The sequence below is a fragment of the Anser anser genome (genome assembly GCF_964211835.1).
Source record: "Anser anser genome assembly, chromosome: 4".
Taxonomy (NCBI): Eukaryota; Metazoa; Chordata; class Aves; order Anseriformes; family Anatidae; genus Anser; species Anser anser.
The window spans coordinates 73,920,442-73,938,115 of NC_139724.1; the positions used below are offsets into that span (position 1 = coordinate 73,920,442).

Consider the following 17,674-nt stretch of genomic DNA (forward strand, 5'->3'; position numbering starts at 1 on the left):
TAGCTGAATGTCAATGAAATTGTTTTTTGCAAGTGATAATTGTGCATCTAAAGAAAAGCAAAGAAGAAATTATCATCTTTAAGATGGACGTACCTTAGTGAAAGTAAGATACTCTATCAGCTATATTTAGGACATTACACTTCATTTCTTGTTAATGCATTCTTCAGCTTCATTGCTCCCACCCTACTCTTCCTCTGATGTTTTCTCCAAGGTTATAACAAAAATTCACCCAAATTTTCTGGGTCTGGTTTATCATTATATTCAATATATTCAATGATTAGAAGAACTTGCCTATATAAGTGTAAGAAAGATTTTTTTTTTTGTTCAGGTAACTGTCTGTTTATCATGACAGCAGGACTAATAGCTATGATACCAGCTCTGATGACAGACATTGGGAACAGGGGAACTACTTTTGATGGCTTGATTAATTTTAGGGTAACTGAGATGTCAAATGTTACAAGATCAGGCTGAGTTTTCACTTGCCAGTTTTGGTTGGAAAATTTTCTGTTTTCTTGTTTTTTACTCTCAGGAATAGCTCTCACAACTAAACCGAAACCTGATTTAAGAAAGAATCTGAGTTATTTTGAACATATAAATAATTCATAGCTGCCTTTGTTGCCTTTTTCATTTCTGAGAGGTTTTTATGTCTATGTAATTGTAGCAGTGATCAATAGGCATGATTATTAGAACTGCAGTTGTTGCTACCAGATCATATCTTGTCCTACACAAATAAATCATGACATTTCTGTTGGGTGTATGCAGAATTTTGGTCAAGTAGATCTATTTTATCCCCAAAGAAACAATTCAATTTTATAATAAAAGAACTTGTGCAAGTCTGAGATACACTGAGTGATTATTTAATGCATCACCCTACAGTTCTCTGTGCTATCAGATTCATTGTGAAGATACATGTAGGCAGCTAATTCTAAGAGGAGGTGGGATTTTTGCTATGAATCTCATAAGGACTATAAGGACTAAAGCTTGAGAAAATAACTGACATTTACCACTTTCATTGACATGTTGAAGCAAGTATGTGTGGAAAATCTGAGGTTAGCAATATTTTAATATATTTTGTTGGCTCACTTACAAGCTGACTACCATGCCCAATACAGCAGTTTCAGAAGTTCAAGAAGCCAGAAGCAATCGCACTCCGTTGCACCTATGTTTATTGGATTACAAACAGAAGCCAATAATTAAATGCAAAGCTAGTATCAGTGACAAAAATGAAAGTGAACAATCTCCGAAAAGAAGAATAATTCTGAAAGTTAGAGTTTCTATGGCAACATTGACTTGGACAACCTGCTACAATAAATAACTCTGTTCCTTTGTGGTGGGGGATGCAGGTAGCAAGAACACTGGTAGAAGGAAAACATGGACAAACACCTACACTCTGATCAAGTATGCTCTGACATTATATGAAAATATATGCAAGTCACTGAAGAGCAGGTTTTTGAAAGGTGTTTAGAAAAGCAGTAAGAAACAGGCAGTTAGGTACATTGCAGGCTCTGTGCATTAACAACCACATGGAGTATAAATCAGTCTGTACAAATATATGCCACTCAGGGTCATACATTGTTTACTTACCCTACAGTACTTTCACTTTTTGTTTTAAGGGCTGTTCCTGCAGTCAGCTATAAAATTTACTCTGTTCTTTTAATCTCCTTTACTCCAGTCCTCAGGTGGATTGCTTCCTGGAAACAAACATTGGAACATTATCTGAGAGGATTTTACTTGCATGTGATTAGTTACTTCCTGTATCTGAGTTACGGTGTAATGCAAACCAAGATTTAAAAACTCATTACAAGGTACCTTAGTCAAGATCTTGCATCGCTGATCTATCTCCAGCAGGAAAACTGCCTCCACATTCCTAAAGTTCTGCTAAAGTTCCCAGGGAGAACGCAATATGCATAGCATAAGACAGGCATGGAAATATTTATGAAGTGTGATGAAAAGCATCTGAATGGCAAAAAAAAGCTTAGAATTATAATTTTGAGGTACTGTCTTCCATACACCTGTTTAAATCTCCCCAAAGTTTCAGTATGCATTGCATCAAGACAGACACAATTACATTTTCAAAACAGCTTAATTCCCAAATATCTCCGTTTTATTTAGGATCTTAAAGCCTACACATTGGCCAGAACATGTTTTAGCCCAACACAGATTTGGTAATACTTTTGCATTGAAGAAACACTGTATTAGATCTTGATATCAAGTCACAGATGTGACATTACTTCACACAAGCTTTGACAATTTTAACTATCACATCTGGATGTCAGTGATAGCACATTATGACATAGATCCACATCTTGATAATGTGACTTCCTTTTTCCTAAGGCATCTTTGTTCCCAGAGTCAATGCATCTGTGCTTAAATAGTTCAAACAGCAGGACATCTGCTCTCAGCATGTTGTAAAACACAGTATTTTATCATCATACTTCTTTAATATACTACTATTGAGAATTTGTGTAATACAAGAGTAAGATGAGGACCTTCAGGTCATGAAACATCACACGAAGCCAATATAACTTCCCCTAAAGAAGGTCTAAACTGAGGCTACTACTGTAGTGAAGTTTGACATCTTTGTAAGCTAAAGACCCAGCTCTTTTACCTCAGCTCTTTCCTCTCCTTTTCAGAAGTGTCATCTGAATTCAGATAATGGCTCCAAGAACATTATTGACTTGTCAACAAATGAGCAATAGCCTAGCACTGTAACTCCTGCCAGTAAATGCCAAGGGCAGGCATTTTTCCTACAAAAAAGGAAGGTTTTCTTGCATTTCAGTGTGGGAAGCTGACCTTCATAGGCTGTGAAAATTGTCCCTACATGGGTGGGAGAACTACATCTACTTTCATGGTGGTGTTGGGTGTGAGAGACGTGGCAGTTTAAGACAGTTTAACGACCCAACCCTCACAACTTGCCTGTAAAGACATTCCAGTTTGTTCTAGAGTAGACCTCATGACATTTTTAAATGAAAATTTTACATGTAGCATATATTGTAGAGTGTTACCAGGACCACATGCATCTCCACATGGCACAGGGACTGGCAGATAGATGACTCCTTCCTCAAAAGCCCACAAATTTTCCTGTCACAAAAACATGGTATTTATGGACAACTTGGTCTCAGGCAGAGTGAATTGCATATAAAAACACTCCTGAGTGGACAGTGTTTCAAAACCATGCACAGAGCAAGGATACACCATGAACACTCTGAATTCTGCCCATTTCCAAAGCACCTCTTCAGTTGAGAAAAATAAATTTTTGAAAAATAAATCATTTTGAAAGCCTTTTCTGCATAGACAGTTCTATTCACCTTTTTCTGAAGGGTTACTGTCTGCAAGGCAAAGTTTACAAAAGCAATGCTTAAAGAAACCTGCCACATAGTTTATAGGTTGGATTTAAAGAAATTACACGATGAATAAAAGGCAAAGAAGCAGAAAAGCTTGTCATTTTTAATACAAAGTTGTTTTATGAAATCCAAATAAACAATTTCAAAGCATTTTATTGTCTGAGTGTTTTTTATACTTATAAAATGAAAATACCCTACTACTGCTCCTTGAAATATTAGAGGTATTAAGCATAAGATATACAGGTCATATGGAAAGGCTGTCTCACTCTTCTCATTATCACAGACACTGAAATAAGTTTTGCCTTTATTATCTTAATGTTCCCCAGTAATATGGATATAATCCCACTCTTTAGCACCCCTCTTCTCCTTCTGTACCTGACTGGCTTCACTGCAGGAGGCGAATGCAGTACCAAGAATCATCTGCAAGAGAAAACATGCTATGGTCTCCCCCAGCTGGTGGAGATTTGGGTTGGGGTATGATGCACAGTTTCAGAGGTGATAATATACCTTAAAGCAAAACCTTTGAGAGGACTGTGGATCCACTTATTATTGGATTGCCCTACAATCTCATTTAGCTTTGCAGTACCTTTTCTTGTTCTTGCAGAATTACAAGAAGGATGATCAAAGATACAGGACTGCATTAACATGATGAGTGTAAAATAGAATAGTACTTTTCAGCCTGGAAAAAAGATGAGTGGAGATGTACATGACAGATGCTGTGAGTGGCACATAAAAGGTAAAAAGATAGCAAGTCATTCATTGTCTCTTTCAATAAAATGAAATACAAAGCAGGCAGATCCACAGTAAGTTTGCATTTTCAGTGTGTAGCTAAACCATAGTGCTTCTTGCCACAGGCATTTCTGCATCTAAACTTTTAGATGCATTTAAAAAACAACTGAAGAAGTTGAGGACATTTATAAAGTAAATTAACCATGGACCATTAAGTAAATGCATTTTCTCTGGTTTGCAGGACTCTGAACAGTAATTTCCTCAAGTGGGGAAGATATACTCTGGAAAATAATCACAGCTTCTCCTGCTCTCGTACCTTTATCCTTTCATCAAATACAGGTCATGGTGTGTGACAGCATATACATCTAGATGCACACTTCACCTGATGTACCACAGCCATTCCCATGGTGCAAAGCTGTGTGCAAAAATGCCATGTTCTGTCTGGAAAATATAGGGAAATATAACCATATTTTCATGTCAGGAATACACTTTTCTGAATGCTTTGCAACCTGACTTGGAGTCTAGAACAGTACTGAAGCATACACATTGATAAGAACAAATTCATTTCCTGACATACATCATCATACAGGAGACCACCTGAAAAGGGATCCACTAGCTGTTACAATAGCATTCAACAAGTTTGTTGCCATATGTTAGTTGAGGGCTGCTACCACTCAGCAACCAGAGCAGCAGACTGACGGAATACTTCCGGCCCTATCATCCATTCTGCTTTAAAAGCAATTTGCAAATGAAATTCAACAGTAAGACTGAATAGGTATTCTGCTTTATCATAAGAATAGAAAGTACAGAATGAAACAAAATCCCTGGTTACTTCAGTATATCAAAAACATGAGAATATACTAAAGTTACTTAGAATTTACTGACAAAGTTACAGTTAATTGAGAGCAATCAGATCTTATGCATTACTGAAAAGAACCCAAAATCTGTATTATTCTTTTATAGACTTATAAAACCAAATTTCTCTCTAATCTGGAAAGGCCAGATCTACCTCAGCATTGCCAAAATTACATGAAGTGACAAGTACACAACCACAATACCTACTCCTTTCTCCCACTTTTATTTGTTCTATTTTCACAGTTGTCTAAGTGACTAACTCTACAGTATGTTAATATTGGGCTAGATTGCATACAAGTCAGTGTTATTTATTACTGAATCAGTTTTTCTTCAGATATCCTGTCCCAGCAACTGACTTGCTGTGTTTTGTTGCCTACAGCGTAGGTGGAGTTCAAATAATGGCTAAATTGGAGGTACAATCATTGCACAGCGATACATTTCTTCCTGTTCGTACAAGTTAATAACCATTACCCATAACATACATAGCACACTGTGCTGGAACATCTGCTGTTCAGTGATGAGACTGGATGTCTTTCATGTGGATAAACTTCAGTCAAATTAGGTTCTTCAGGATTCAAAACAAATAACTGGCAGAACTATTCTCACTTTGTTGTATAGGAAGCTGGGTTACAATTGTAATACACCTTACAACTTTAAAAACTCTGTAACACTGTACTCAGACTAGATTGATCCTTCTTTTAATGATGGTGCTGGGACTTGGACCCTGGAAACCCAGGCAATTTTGGCTGAATTATCCTGATATTGCCCAGAGAATTCAGCAGTGCTGATGTCATCACAGAATGGTTTGGGTTGGAAGGGACCTTAAAGATGATCTGGTTCCAACCATCCTGCCTTGGGCAGGATCATCTTTCACTAGATTAGAGCTCCATCCAATGTACTTTGAACACTTCCAACAATGGGCATCCACAACTTTTCTGGACAATATGTTCCAGCATCTCATCACCCTCAAAACAAATGTCTTCTTCACATCCAATCTAAATCTATCCTCTTTTTGTTTTAAAAACGTTATTGCTTGTCCCATCACTACAGACCCCAGTAAAATGTCTCTTCCTTATAAACCCCCTTTAGGTACTGAAAGGCCACTGTAAGATCTCTCTTCTCTATGCTAACCAACCCCAACTCTCTCAGCCTTTCTTCATAGCAGAGGTGCTCCAGCCCTCTCATCTTCATGGCCCTCCTCTTGACCCGCTCTAAGTTGTCCACATCTTTCTTGCGCTGGGGACTCTAGACCTGAATACTGCTCCAGGTGGGGTCTCACGAGAGTAGAGCAGAAGGGGAGAATCACCTACTGAATACATTTTTGATGCAGTCCAGGGTATGTTAGGCTTCTGGGACTGTAAGTGCACATTGCTGGTTTATGTTCAGTTTTTCATCCATCCCCCAAGCTGTTCTCTGCAGGGTTGCTTTCAATCAATTCATCATCCAGTCTGTATTGATATTGTGGATTGCTCCAGTCCAGGTGCAGTACCATGCACTTGGCCTTGCTAAACTTCATGAGTTTTACATAGGTCCACTCCTCAAGCCCAACAAGGTCCCTCTAGCTTACCAGCTGCACCACTGAGCTTGGTGTCACCCTCAGACTTGCTGAGGGTGTACTCAATCCCACTGTCATTGATGAAGATATTTAGTATGTCATTTTATTATTGATATCAAAGGAAAACTTCACCAGCTGAGACAGGAAATAAATTTACTTATCTCCATCTAGTTGTTCAAGTGTCTGCCTTAAGCAAGTAATATAAATTGCTGTGAATGTGCATCTTAGGTATTTTCAAGATCACATACTCAGAATATGCATTAGTAAGTGACAAAATTATTGTACCTAATAAAGAAACATTAGATGAAATTACAGGAACCAAGCTGCACAGGTGGATAAATCATCATGAGCTATCCTTTAGTTCAAAGAACAACTTTGAATTTATGAACTGTCCAGCTATCACCTCAAAGCTTAGCTCTTTATGCTCACAAAGTGGAAATATTGGAAATGATAAGACTGCTCTGCAAAAAAGTGTTACTGCATTTGCATATGTCTGACTTAAAAACATTTCAGAGAATCTTGATAAGGAAGGAATTTATTCCCCCGAATACCCTGCATTGTAGAGGTACATATGCCATTTTTCAACATTGCATTAATGAAAATAACTACCAGAAACTAACTTTTCTATGTTCCTGTTAGGAAGACCAGTGCTTTCAAAGGCTTTGGAACAGTGATTCATCTCTCCTTCTCTTCTATCATGTTCCCTGCAATTTTGCTCCTTGTTAATTTAATGGATCTTTATTTGATAGCTGTGGAGGGATGAGAGCCCTATTCAGAGTTTAAGTTTCTGCATATAAATGCAGAAAAAAATCATACAGTAGCTCTGTGTTCCCTAACAAAAACAAACAACCAAATACTAAACTTCAAATTAGTGTGGTCCCTTGATAAAACCTCAATCTGCTGTATTCATACAACATGAAAAAAATAAAAATCAATCTCAGCTCAATTCTTAGTGGACAAATATCTAACTTCAAATGTGAAGTGACAAATAACACCCTTGGCAATCATAACAGACACTTGGGGATTAAGGTGAAGTATGGTGGCAATGCAATTATGTTTATATAAAGACCTATCTGCAATGCAATTGCTTACACTTGTAACTACTTCAGGGTCTAAAACATCAATTAATAGGAAAATTATGCATTTAACTTTGTTTATTACAAAGTGAATGCTAGATGGATCAAGTAAGAGTACGTTAAGCTTTTTGAGTAGTCTCTAAAGTCATTTTTTAAGTTTCTAACTACATCATTAATAACGATGTGCTTTTATTATCATATTATTTTGATAATACATTGAGATTTTGAACACAGTGAAGAATCTCACCTGTTCCCCATTCTTTGCTTTTATTGCTTCTAGAAGTGGACTTCAAAACCTTTGCATGACTGATCACCTGGCTGTTCAGCCACTTTTCAAACCACTTCACTGTCTGCTCATCCAGGCCATATGTCAACAGTTTGTCTACAAGGATCTTACAGGGCACAATGTCAAAGACCCTACTGAAGTTCCAGTAGACGATGTTCATTGCTCTCTCCTTATCCATCAGGCTGGTCATTTCACCATAGAAGCTTATCAAGTTCATCAAATATGGCTACATCTGCTTATGCTCTAACAGATATCAGGGTGGTTATATCAACTGGCCAATGAGATTTTTCTATCCTTAAGTCAGTCTTAGTTTTCCTTACTTGAATATTTCCTTTAATCAGTGTATCAAAAACATTTCACATAGGAAGCTTCTGTTTCACCTTTATTCCCTCTGTTGAAAAAAATCCTTTTAGGAATACTGTGATAATTTACCTTCCATCATTGATGAGTTAATTTTTTAAACCTTATTTATCCTCTGAAGGAGTAAGATTGGATATCGGTTATTTAAAAAAAGCACGACTGTACGTTCTCAAGGATAAATTACTCAGTTGGAGGGAAGAGCCTGGGAAGCTGTCACTTCACAAGTGAAGTTTTACTTAATGATTTGTTCACATAACAGATGTTCACAGGAAGCTCTTGGAATAAAGGCTGAAGAAAGTTTTAGCTACTGTCCTAACAACTAAGTTATAGGCATTTGACTCTAAGGTATTCAAATGGAATTGAAGTTTTCTGCAATATTTCTTTAGAAAACTGCAACCCCCAATTTTGTATGCACACAACCAAGTTTATCCTCAAGATCAATGCAACATGAAAAAACTTCATTCCCGTTCGATATACTCCAACTTATTTTTAATTGACAAATAGCAAATCTCCATTCCTGTGGACTCGTGCTAGTGAAATACACAAGAATACAATTCTACATAGGAATTGGCTTTAACTCCTACAGAATTAATTTCCCTTCTCAAATAACCTCTATTTCAAGGCAGCTGAAGTCAACCTAGAGTTATAAAACATGAATAACTTATTTCCTATTTGGTTACTAAGCCTGATTTAATCCATTTATAAAGGGGGAATCAGTTTTATTTACCTTTTGTTAACAAGTCCTTGTGCTGCAGAAAGTTTAACCTTAAAATTATGACCCTTGCCTCTTAAATGGAATCTAGTGAGAGAAACCCTGTTCTGAGTCAGCCACCTCTGTATTCATTTATTGTTGAGCTTTATCATATTTTCTGTCCATTAATTTAAGCTGCAACAACTAAAAATGATAGCAAGGTTTTATTTCTGCCTCAATTAACATTTTAGATTTTGCTTTGGGGTCTTCATTACAAATAAACTGTCAAACTAAGTGATGTGCCAAGTTATCTGTATTTAGCAACCTATAATTTTAGGTTGTGTTTTACTGGTTGAAAACATGAGCCACTGACATCACAGCAGACAGGAAAGAAAAATGAACTAATATAAAAACCCCCAACAGCATGCATTAATCTTACCTAAAATGCTCTGCCTGGCCTCTCATTGAAACATTTTCAAATTGATTAAACCTAGAGGCAAGCCTTTTTTTTCCCCATATTTTTTAAACAAAACCCTACACTGCTCTAAACTTAAGTTTTAAATATAGTTGTGAACAAGTTCTTCTCATAGTCACATATCCATACAAAATCCCAATTTATACCTAATTTTATAATCTCAAATGTATATTATACTACTCTATATAGTAGTAAAACTACTATATAGGTTTTTTTTTTTGTAAATTTCAAAGCTTGCCTGCAGTTACTTGACTTCATCAGATACACTAGAAGTATGCCTGAGAATGTGAATCTGGCTGTACTATTAATTCTGGTAGAGTTTGTTAAAAAATGTCACCTACTCCAAGTAGATCAATATATCTATATTACACTGGGAGAGCAAGGCATACTTCTTATAGTACCTTGAAAAATGTAATAGCTTTTTTCCTTTTTCTGATCACTGTTCTCTTCCATATTAATCAAATTTCAATGGACTTCTGAAGTACCGAACAGGTCACAAAAATACTTAATGGATAAAGGCAAGGGAAATAACCCAAGAGAAATATGTGGTAAGATGTGGGCACAAACAGAGCCAAAGCAACGTTGAAGCTTAAGAAGCTCAAAGTGTGTGCGGAGGTTACGCACAAACTGTTAGGACTTCTAGGTAGAGTGTAAGAAATAGAAAACTCTAGCCTGAAGTCCTGGTGTCACTGCAATTCCACCCTTTCCTTAAGTATCACATGTACTGACTTAATAAAAGCAAAACTGTATTCTACAGCTGCTTAAAGGATTTTGTTGGTCAATGTAATTCTCATCGGAAATTTGCATTCAGAACTAATTAGATTTGCAAGCCACTTTACAAGTGAAGACAGACTACTTGAGCTGGGGCCGTAACTTAGACTGAGTATTATATTATGATCATTCCAAACAGCAAGAAATGATTCAATTTAAGACACTAGCTTAATAAACCTTAGAAATCTTGAAATGGAAAAGACACTCAATGTGGTTGTCCATTGCTATCTTTAACAGCTACACATTCAAAGTCTCCTTGCTTTGGTAGTTTTGACAGTATTAAGTCAAAGTTTAGGATCTTAACTGTTCACAGACTAAACAGGACAGGTGATTGTCGTCTTGATGTACTCTGATAGACTTCTATACCCCAGTATTTTTCTCAGTTTGAGGAAGGCCAAAAATAACTTGGGGGGGGGATGGGACGCAGAGGAGGAATTCCTCTGTACTGTCCCTGTAGACAAGATGTGCAGTTGCAGCCATTTTCAGTTACACTGATCTGAAGGAGCTGAGAAGTCTTCTAAACTAAAAGTGAAAAAAAACCAACTCAATAGCAGGACACAGCACACACAGTAAGTGTGGCTTACCAAAAAATATCTTACTAAAAATGACTGATTAGCATAATAATGAGTTAAATTAGTGCTGTTTGGGTGCTTTCCAAGATGGAATCTGACTTCTGTCCTTCAGTCCATCAGGAGAACAATATCCATTCCTAACAAAGAACACTATGAAGACTGTTAAACATGGGATGAACATTGCAGCAATTTTACATGTTATAACTTCCAACTAATATTGGTTGACAGACACCTGAGAGTTGTGCAGTGTTTGTTCAAATATTAATTTTAATACTTTGTAATAAAATTGTTTGCATGATGTGCTGGCATAATAGCTTGGAGAGAAATTAGGAAATTATTTCCTAAATTGTGAAGAACTGAAATCCTATAATAGCATAGAAGCAGGTGTAAACAAACATCAATATATTTAGTACAGCATTTTAATGTACCACATATCATATATATATCATACATTCAAAGAAACCCACTACCTCCCTTTGCTTTCCTGGATACTTTCCTAGAAAAGATAGGAGTATCTTCTACTAACTTAAGCTGTGATCCATTGTCCTTGCTGCTATAAGGCAAGAAGAGTTCACCTACCCCTGCTGAAGATGTGGTAAACCAGCAAGGAAATGCAGCAACTGAGGTCCTCCCCTCAATACACTGGCAATTAAGATGGCAGGGAAGCTGGGTTTTCTCATTTCTGTAGTTTTGTTTATGCCCAAATTGGGCTAAAGCAAACAAAATTGCTGTGAGCCAGAAGACAAATTTGGATTTTTGAAATGTTAACATTGCTTTGTTTTTGAACTCTACTTTAGCACTCCAGATTGGGTTCTAGAAGAGATTTTGGGCTTCTTTAAATCCTTACCACATGACCCTTCAGCTGGTGATTCAAACATTTATGAATGCTGATAATCATACAAATTTAAGTAAGATTTTCAAGGAGATAATAGCACTGTCCTTAATGTTAGGCCACAATTAAAAAGGTCATGCAAGGTTGATTACCAATTACTTTAACATTAACATATTAATGTTCTGCAAAGATGCTTCTAGAACTTAGCATTATTTTAAGTTCTTCATTATAGTAGAGCATTGGGAGAGGTATTGTCAAATATTTATATAGAAAAACTAGGAGGTTCCACATATTTGACTGTTGCATGAAATCTTAGTGGTTTGTTTTTGTTTCAGTTGCCTAAACTAACACCTCAATTTAAAAGTTATTGATGGCATTAAGCTGTATCTATATTTTTTTTATAAAACATCAAATAATTACAAAAACAATTTATTAAAACAGCACAAGAAGATGAATCAAATATATCATACAGGCTATTTTATTCAGATCATAAAAATTTGAACAAATTACCATGAATTAAACATTTGCACTTTCTTTTAATTCTGCATCTGCTATCAGACTTGATGAGGCAAGAATCATAAGATACAAAGGTGTTAGGAGGAAAATAATTATAATCAAGTTTAACATAGCCAGAAGCCAATGCTTCATTAGAGCACAGCAGAAATCTTATGTTGATGAGAAGACATCTGAAACAGTTTCACAGCTTTTAAAAATAAGAATGTTTTTCCTTCTAGGCAAGCAAACAACAAAAGTTATTTTCCAAGTTCAGAGGACCTGCCAAGACCTACATACAACTATATTTGGATTACTCTGCTTTCCCCACAGGACTACCAGATCACTTCAGTAGCATTAGACTAAAATTTCAGATTTATTTTGCTTGTAGGCATCACATCCAGAGCCATGCTATTCCAATGTTAATTGCCACATGACTTAGTTGTTTTTCCTCCTTTGGATACTACTTTCAAGTTTACATACTACTAGTAACTTTTGGAATATTATTACTTGCCGTATCTTCACAGCAATGAACCTCTACCCTCACCCTATAACGGCTGTCTAAATGGCATAACTTCAAGAATAGGGGTTGATATGAATTCTTGCTCTCTTATTAAGAGTTTCCACATTTAGCTATGATGTTGTGGTCCTTATTAAATATGGAAATTTTTATTAAATTTAAATTATTTTTTTTTTTAAGGTTACAGACAGATTCTTCTTCTAGCTTTCTTTCCTGATGAAAGATCTTTCAGTATAGGCCACTTTCACATTTGCCATTTTGCTTAGTTTCATTTGCTGTATTCAATCTCATTGCTGATGGTAAAGCATGATGCCTCTTTCAATGAAACCAAGAGATTGGGAATTCAGCTGAATATACTCTTTGGTACTAAATAGTACTTTTTTTTAAAAAAAGGAAAAATCAAAAAAGTTCTATGACTACACACTGAAGACTTATAATAGATTGTTTGATGATTTGACCAAATGGTCAAACGAAGATATCTTTGTGTCAGGCCATGTCCTTTTTTTTGTACTCCAAACTCAGTTATTGATGAAAGGGACAGTATTTGCTCCTCCCTCTGCTATCAACTGTCCTAAAAAACATACCACTGATATCAAGCAAAAAAACTAAGAAACCACATAATTCACTTACACAGTACTAAATGCATTTTCAGCAGTATCAAAGTATCTTGGACCCACTCAGAACTAAAAGGAATTCTGTATTTTATGTCAGGCAGTATATCAGTTTGAACATGCCTCTAGACCATCCACATGATTTAACAGCCACAAGATATACAATGTGTTATTGGATGGCTAGCTCACCAGAGAAGCACATGAAACTCAATTGGCCACAAGAAAAATATATTTCATAAATTCACTAGACAAATTTGCATTGACAGTTGCATTCAGCCTAAATAATGCATGTTATCTCAACTAGGCCAACATACTTTCATTACATGTTGTGGCAAGAGTGGAATCAGTGAAAATATTAGCAATCAAAATTTCTGTCTATACCTTAACAAATTTTGAGTCTCAAATTGGACCTTAAGGAAATAAACAGGGAAGGAAAAATCTGTTGCTTAACCATCTCCTGTTTGAAACACAGCAAAGAAAAGTGCAACAAACATTGCATTCATAAGGTGAATAGGAGCTAAAAGACACTAAGAAATTTTCTTCTGGGATGGGAATGCCTTCTTGGTGGTGCTGGTGGGAAGAGTAGACATATCCAGGTTTTACTTAAGCAAAACCAAAGAATCACCAGAGAACAGAAGTCCAACGAGACACACAAACTGTGACTGAACAGTTAATATAGTAGCCAGCATGGAAGAAGGTACCAAAAGAGCACAGAGAAGTCACTGGAAACCAACCTCACAAGTCAGCAAAATAGCAGAGAGCTACTAGACACTATCTATGCTATACCTAAAGCAACCACACCTACTGCATCAGGAGTCTTGCCCACAGAGCTCCTGAGGTAGGGTCACAGTAGGAGCCAGCGTTGCTACAAGACATTTATCCATGTCACAAGTGAAGATGCAAAACAGCAGTCCCAGTACTGACCCTCAGAAAAGACCACTCAATCACCCACCAGTTAAAATTCAATAAGTCGGTCATTTGCATTTCAATTTTCAAAAATTTTCTACCCACCTTGTATTCCTCGCACCTGTCCACACATCTCCATCTTGACAAAAAGGGTGCTACGGAAGACCATGCTGAAAGCTTGCTGAAGTCAAGGTAAATGTCATCCACTGCTTTTGCATTGCCAAGAGAGCCAATAATTTCACCCTAGAAAACAAAAAGCTTGGTCAATTACAAGTCACCCTTCATAAATCCATGTTGCCCATTGGCAGTCAACATCCTGTCCTGACATGAGGTCTGAAAATGTCTCCCAAGAATACTTCCTACATTATTTTCCCAGGAACTGAAGTTTAGAGACATTTATTTCCCTTCATGCTCTTTCTTGACATCTCCTCATGCCCTAACAAGGTGTGCACAGAATCTGCCATTTTCCAATCATTAGAAAAACCTTGACATCTCCCCAGTTCAACCAATTGCATTCCAATATTATTGAATAGTTGGAAACACATACATAGCACAGCCCCGAGGGGTTGAAATTTTACACACAGTTATCTTCCCTTTCAAGAGATTCCTTGGTAGGAGATGTTGCCCACACAGCTGGCCTACAGATAGGCCAGATAACGTTATAGTGAAGGTCAAAATTTCTCATTCACCTTCTCATGCTGTTTAATAATGCAACCTTTTCTGTTACACAGCAGCCTCAGATTCGTAGAATTTAGGGAGCAATAAAGAACATCTAGAGCCAAGTTAGTATATTTTTTTCTAAATACACACACAGAACTCAAGACATAAGTACCATATTGTCATTTCCACATACAGAATACCTCTGTTATTATTTTTCAGCAAGGGTAATTGATTATTATCTGTTGAACCTCAGAAGACTAATCCAGCAGGTGTTTTTTCCTAGATAGATTTTTATCCCTTTCCATACCTCCATTAAGTAGAATTTAGAGCAGTGGGAAATACCAGCCATGCACCTATTAAGGTCCCACATGCAAGAAAAGATTAGGTTTAAATAAACTAAGGTTAAGACAGATCTTGTAAACACAAAACTACTCTGTTCTGGGAGGAGATACAGACCATAGATAGCCAGACAATTCAGGAATATCTCAGCACTAGTAGAAAGCTGGCATGATTTTTAGTTATTGCACAAAAAGATACGTTACATGGTAACACAATGTAGAACTATCTGAATAACTGACATGGGAAATAAAAAGAAAAGACCAAGAAAAAAAATATCCTTCAGGAAACAAAAGATTTAGAAGGCTAAGTTTCTGTACCTGATATCTATTGATCTCCACGTTTAACATTTTTCTCCTATCAGAGCTTTACACCCAAGGAAATCCTAGACAAATTGATTTTTTTTTTTTAAAGAAAATACTTATGGAAGTTCTCAAGTACTTCTAAATTTAATCATTTTTCTTCTCTCCCCTACCAGTACCACTCACCCCAAGCTCTCAAAAACCGTTCTAGTGAGCTGCTCTGTATTATATAGGGACATAGACTTCTCCCACTTCCACAAGCCTTACTTGCTAATTAGCCCTTAATTAAAATGAGCTGCAGCTGGTTTGAGACACTCCCCTCTCCCCAACCCCAATGCCCTGCTTCTAATTTCAGAACTAATAAAAATTCCCACAAGCTAACACGGTCTGGATGTTTTTCTTGAGAGAGTGTATTCAGCATTTCTTTAGCACTCCTTTCCCCCTTCCCAACCCCATTCTCCATGTGTATTTGAAGTATATAATTTTAAGAGTAGCTTTTTCTTCTTGCCTTTTTTTCCTAGTCATTCTTCTCTGTTTAGGAAGTATTGTTATAGGCAGTGTTTTTCTTTTGCTTTTCTTTTTCATTTTCTTTTTATTTTTCCTAAATTAGAAAATTGTTTCGGTTGTTGATTTGATGAGGCTTTAGATTTAAAGAGACTGAAAGGCTGACAATAAAGGCTTGCTAAAGGATGGTGCAGATGTCTTGTATGTTTCCCAGATACTGCTGCCAATGTACTTTATCTGAGGCTTCTGATGTCTTGCTCCACGAGAAATGAGCCAAGGTTCTGCCTTTCCACTCAATTGAACCAATTTTTTTATTTATTTTTTTTTTTCTGATGTGGACAAACATTCACAAAAGATGAGGCTAAAGCTCGGAAACTGTTTGGTCCTCTGTGGATTTGCAGATGTCTGCAGGGATAAAAAGGCTGGCCACTATGTTAACTGTTTTTGTGGCTGTCTCACCATGTTTCTGAATATATGTAAACCAAACAAACCTCATTTCTCTGTACTTGCTTACTTGTCATGTTCCTGACATCCTCCAAAACGTGAAATCTATTAGATCTTTACTTGCCTTGTTACTCTCTCCCTATCTCTTCCAGAAAGAAATTCCAATATGGCTCAGAATATTTAATGCTAATCTCCTTATGATATTCCACTCAGATGGCCTTTTTCCATAATGGTTTTGGTTTGGTTTTGTGTAGATGAAGATGAAATGCTATAAATATAAAAATTCTAAAAGGAGGAAGGCAAATAGAGGGCCAAAGTGATAAAGACAGCAGAAGTACTGCTTCTGGGACTAAATGGCTTCTGTTTTTCCATCCATTGCACTGGGAGAAATAAAGTCCAGTATGTACGTACTTCATGTATTTATCCTCAGCTTAGAATCATAGAACGGTTTGGGTTGGAAAGGACCTTAAAGACCATACAGTTCCAACCCCATTGCCATAGGCAGGAACACCTACCACTAGATCAGGTTGCCTAAAGTCCAGTACCATCACTCATTACTATACTTTCTGTGTCTCTCATGATATTTTTCTTTGAGACTGAAGTGAAAAAAAGTCCTTAAATTTCCATCTACAGGGCAGTTTGATTTTGCCAATGGCAATTATAGTATGTATATTTGTTTCCATCAGGGTGCATTTAAATGTCCTCCTCAATTTAAAAGGTCCTCACAAATAGACTCTCAGATCTTTCTGTTTAGAAACGCTCTTCAGATGTGACAAACTGCTGTTGTGTGCTGATATCTTTCTATAATCTCCTTTTTTTTTCCTTTATAACAACAGATAACCTGTGATAAATTCACTAACATACTTTTAATAGTATCCTCCAAAAATAGTTATGTCAGATGATATTGAATGCTTTGTGTGCAGTCAACAAAATACATGGTCAATGGTCAATTATACTTCCTGCCTCGTATCTCAGTATTGATCGCATCAAAGAGTGCGTTCAGTTCCTTTCCCTTCACAAAGACTTTTCTTTCACTACAGACAAATACAGTCCATTGAGTGACAGATCCTGCCAAGCTGCAGTGAAATTTCTTCTTGAAAATTCAGCAGCCATCATCAAGGAAAGACAACACCTTTTCTTTCTTCCAAAAGAGTCTTTCCAGAAGTTCATCCTAAATATTTATGATGTTAAAAAAAAAAAAAAAATCTTCCATAGGAAGTTGACAAGTTTTTTTCAAGTTCTGTCTGTCTGAAGGGTATGATAGAAGGAAAAAAGACACACAGGAATTTAGCTACTTACTGGAAACATAGAAAAATAACTTTGTACAGAAAAAGAGCTTAGTGCTTTTGAAAA

General features: G+C 36.6%; 1 long non-coding RNA gene across 1 annotated transcript; it reads right to left on the reverse strand.

The window, feature by feature from the left end:
- Positions 1-2,380: 2,380 nt before the first annotated feature.
- Positions 2,381-16,484, reverse strand: LOC310898565. The gene is made up of 4 exons (XR_014583432.1): positions 15,392-16,484; positions 14,181-14,318; positions 3,852-10,664; positions 2,381-3,764 (listed from the first exon to the last, which is right to left on the reverse strand). It is a non-coding gene; the product is annotated as an uncharacterized lncRNA (long non-coding RNA).
- Positions 16,485-17,674: the final 1,190 nt, after the last annotated feature.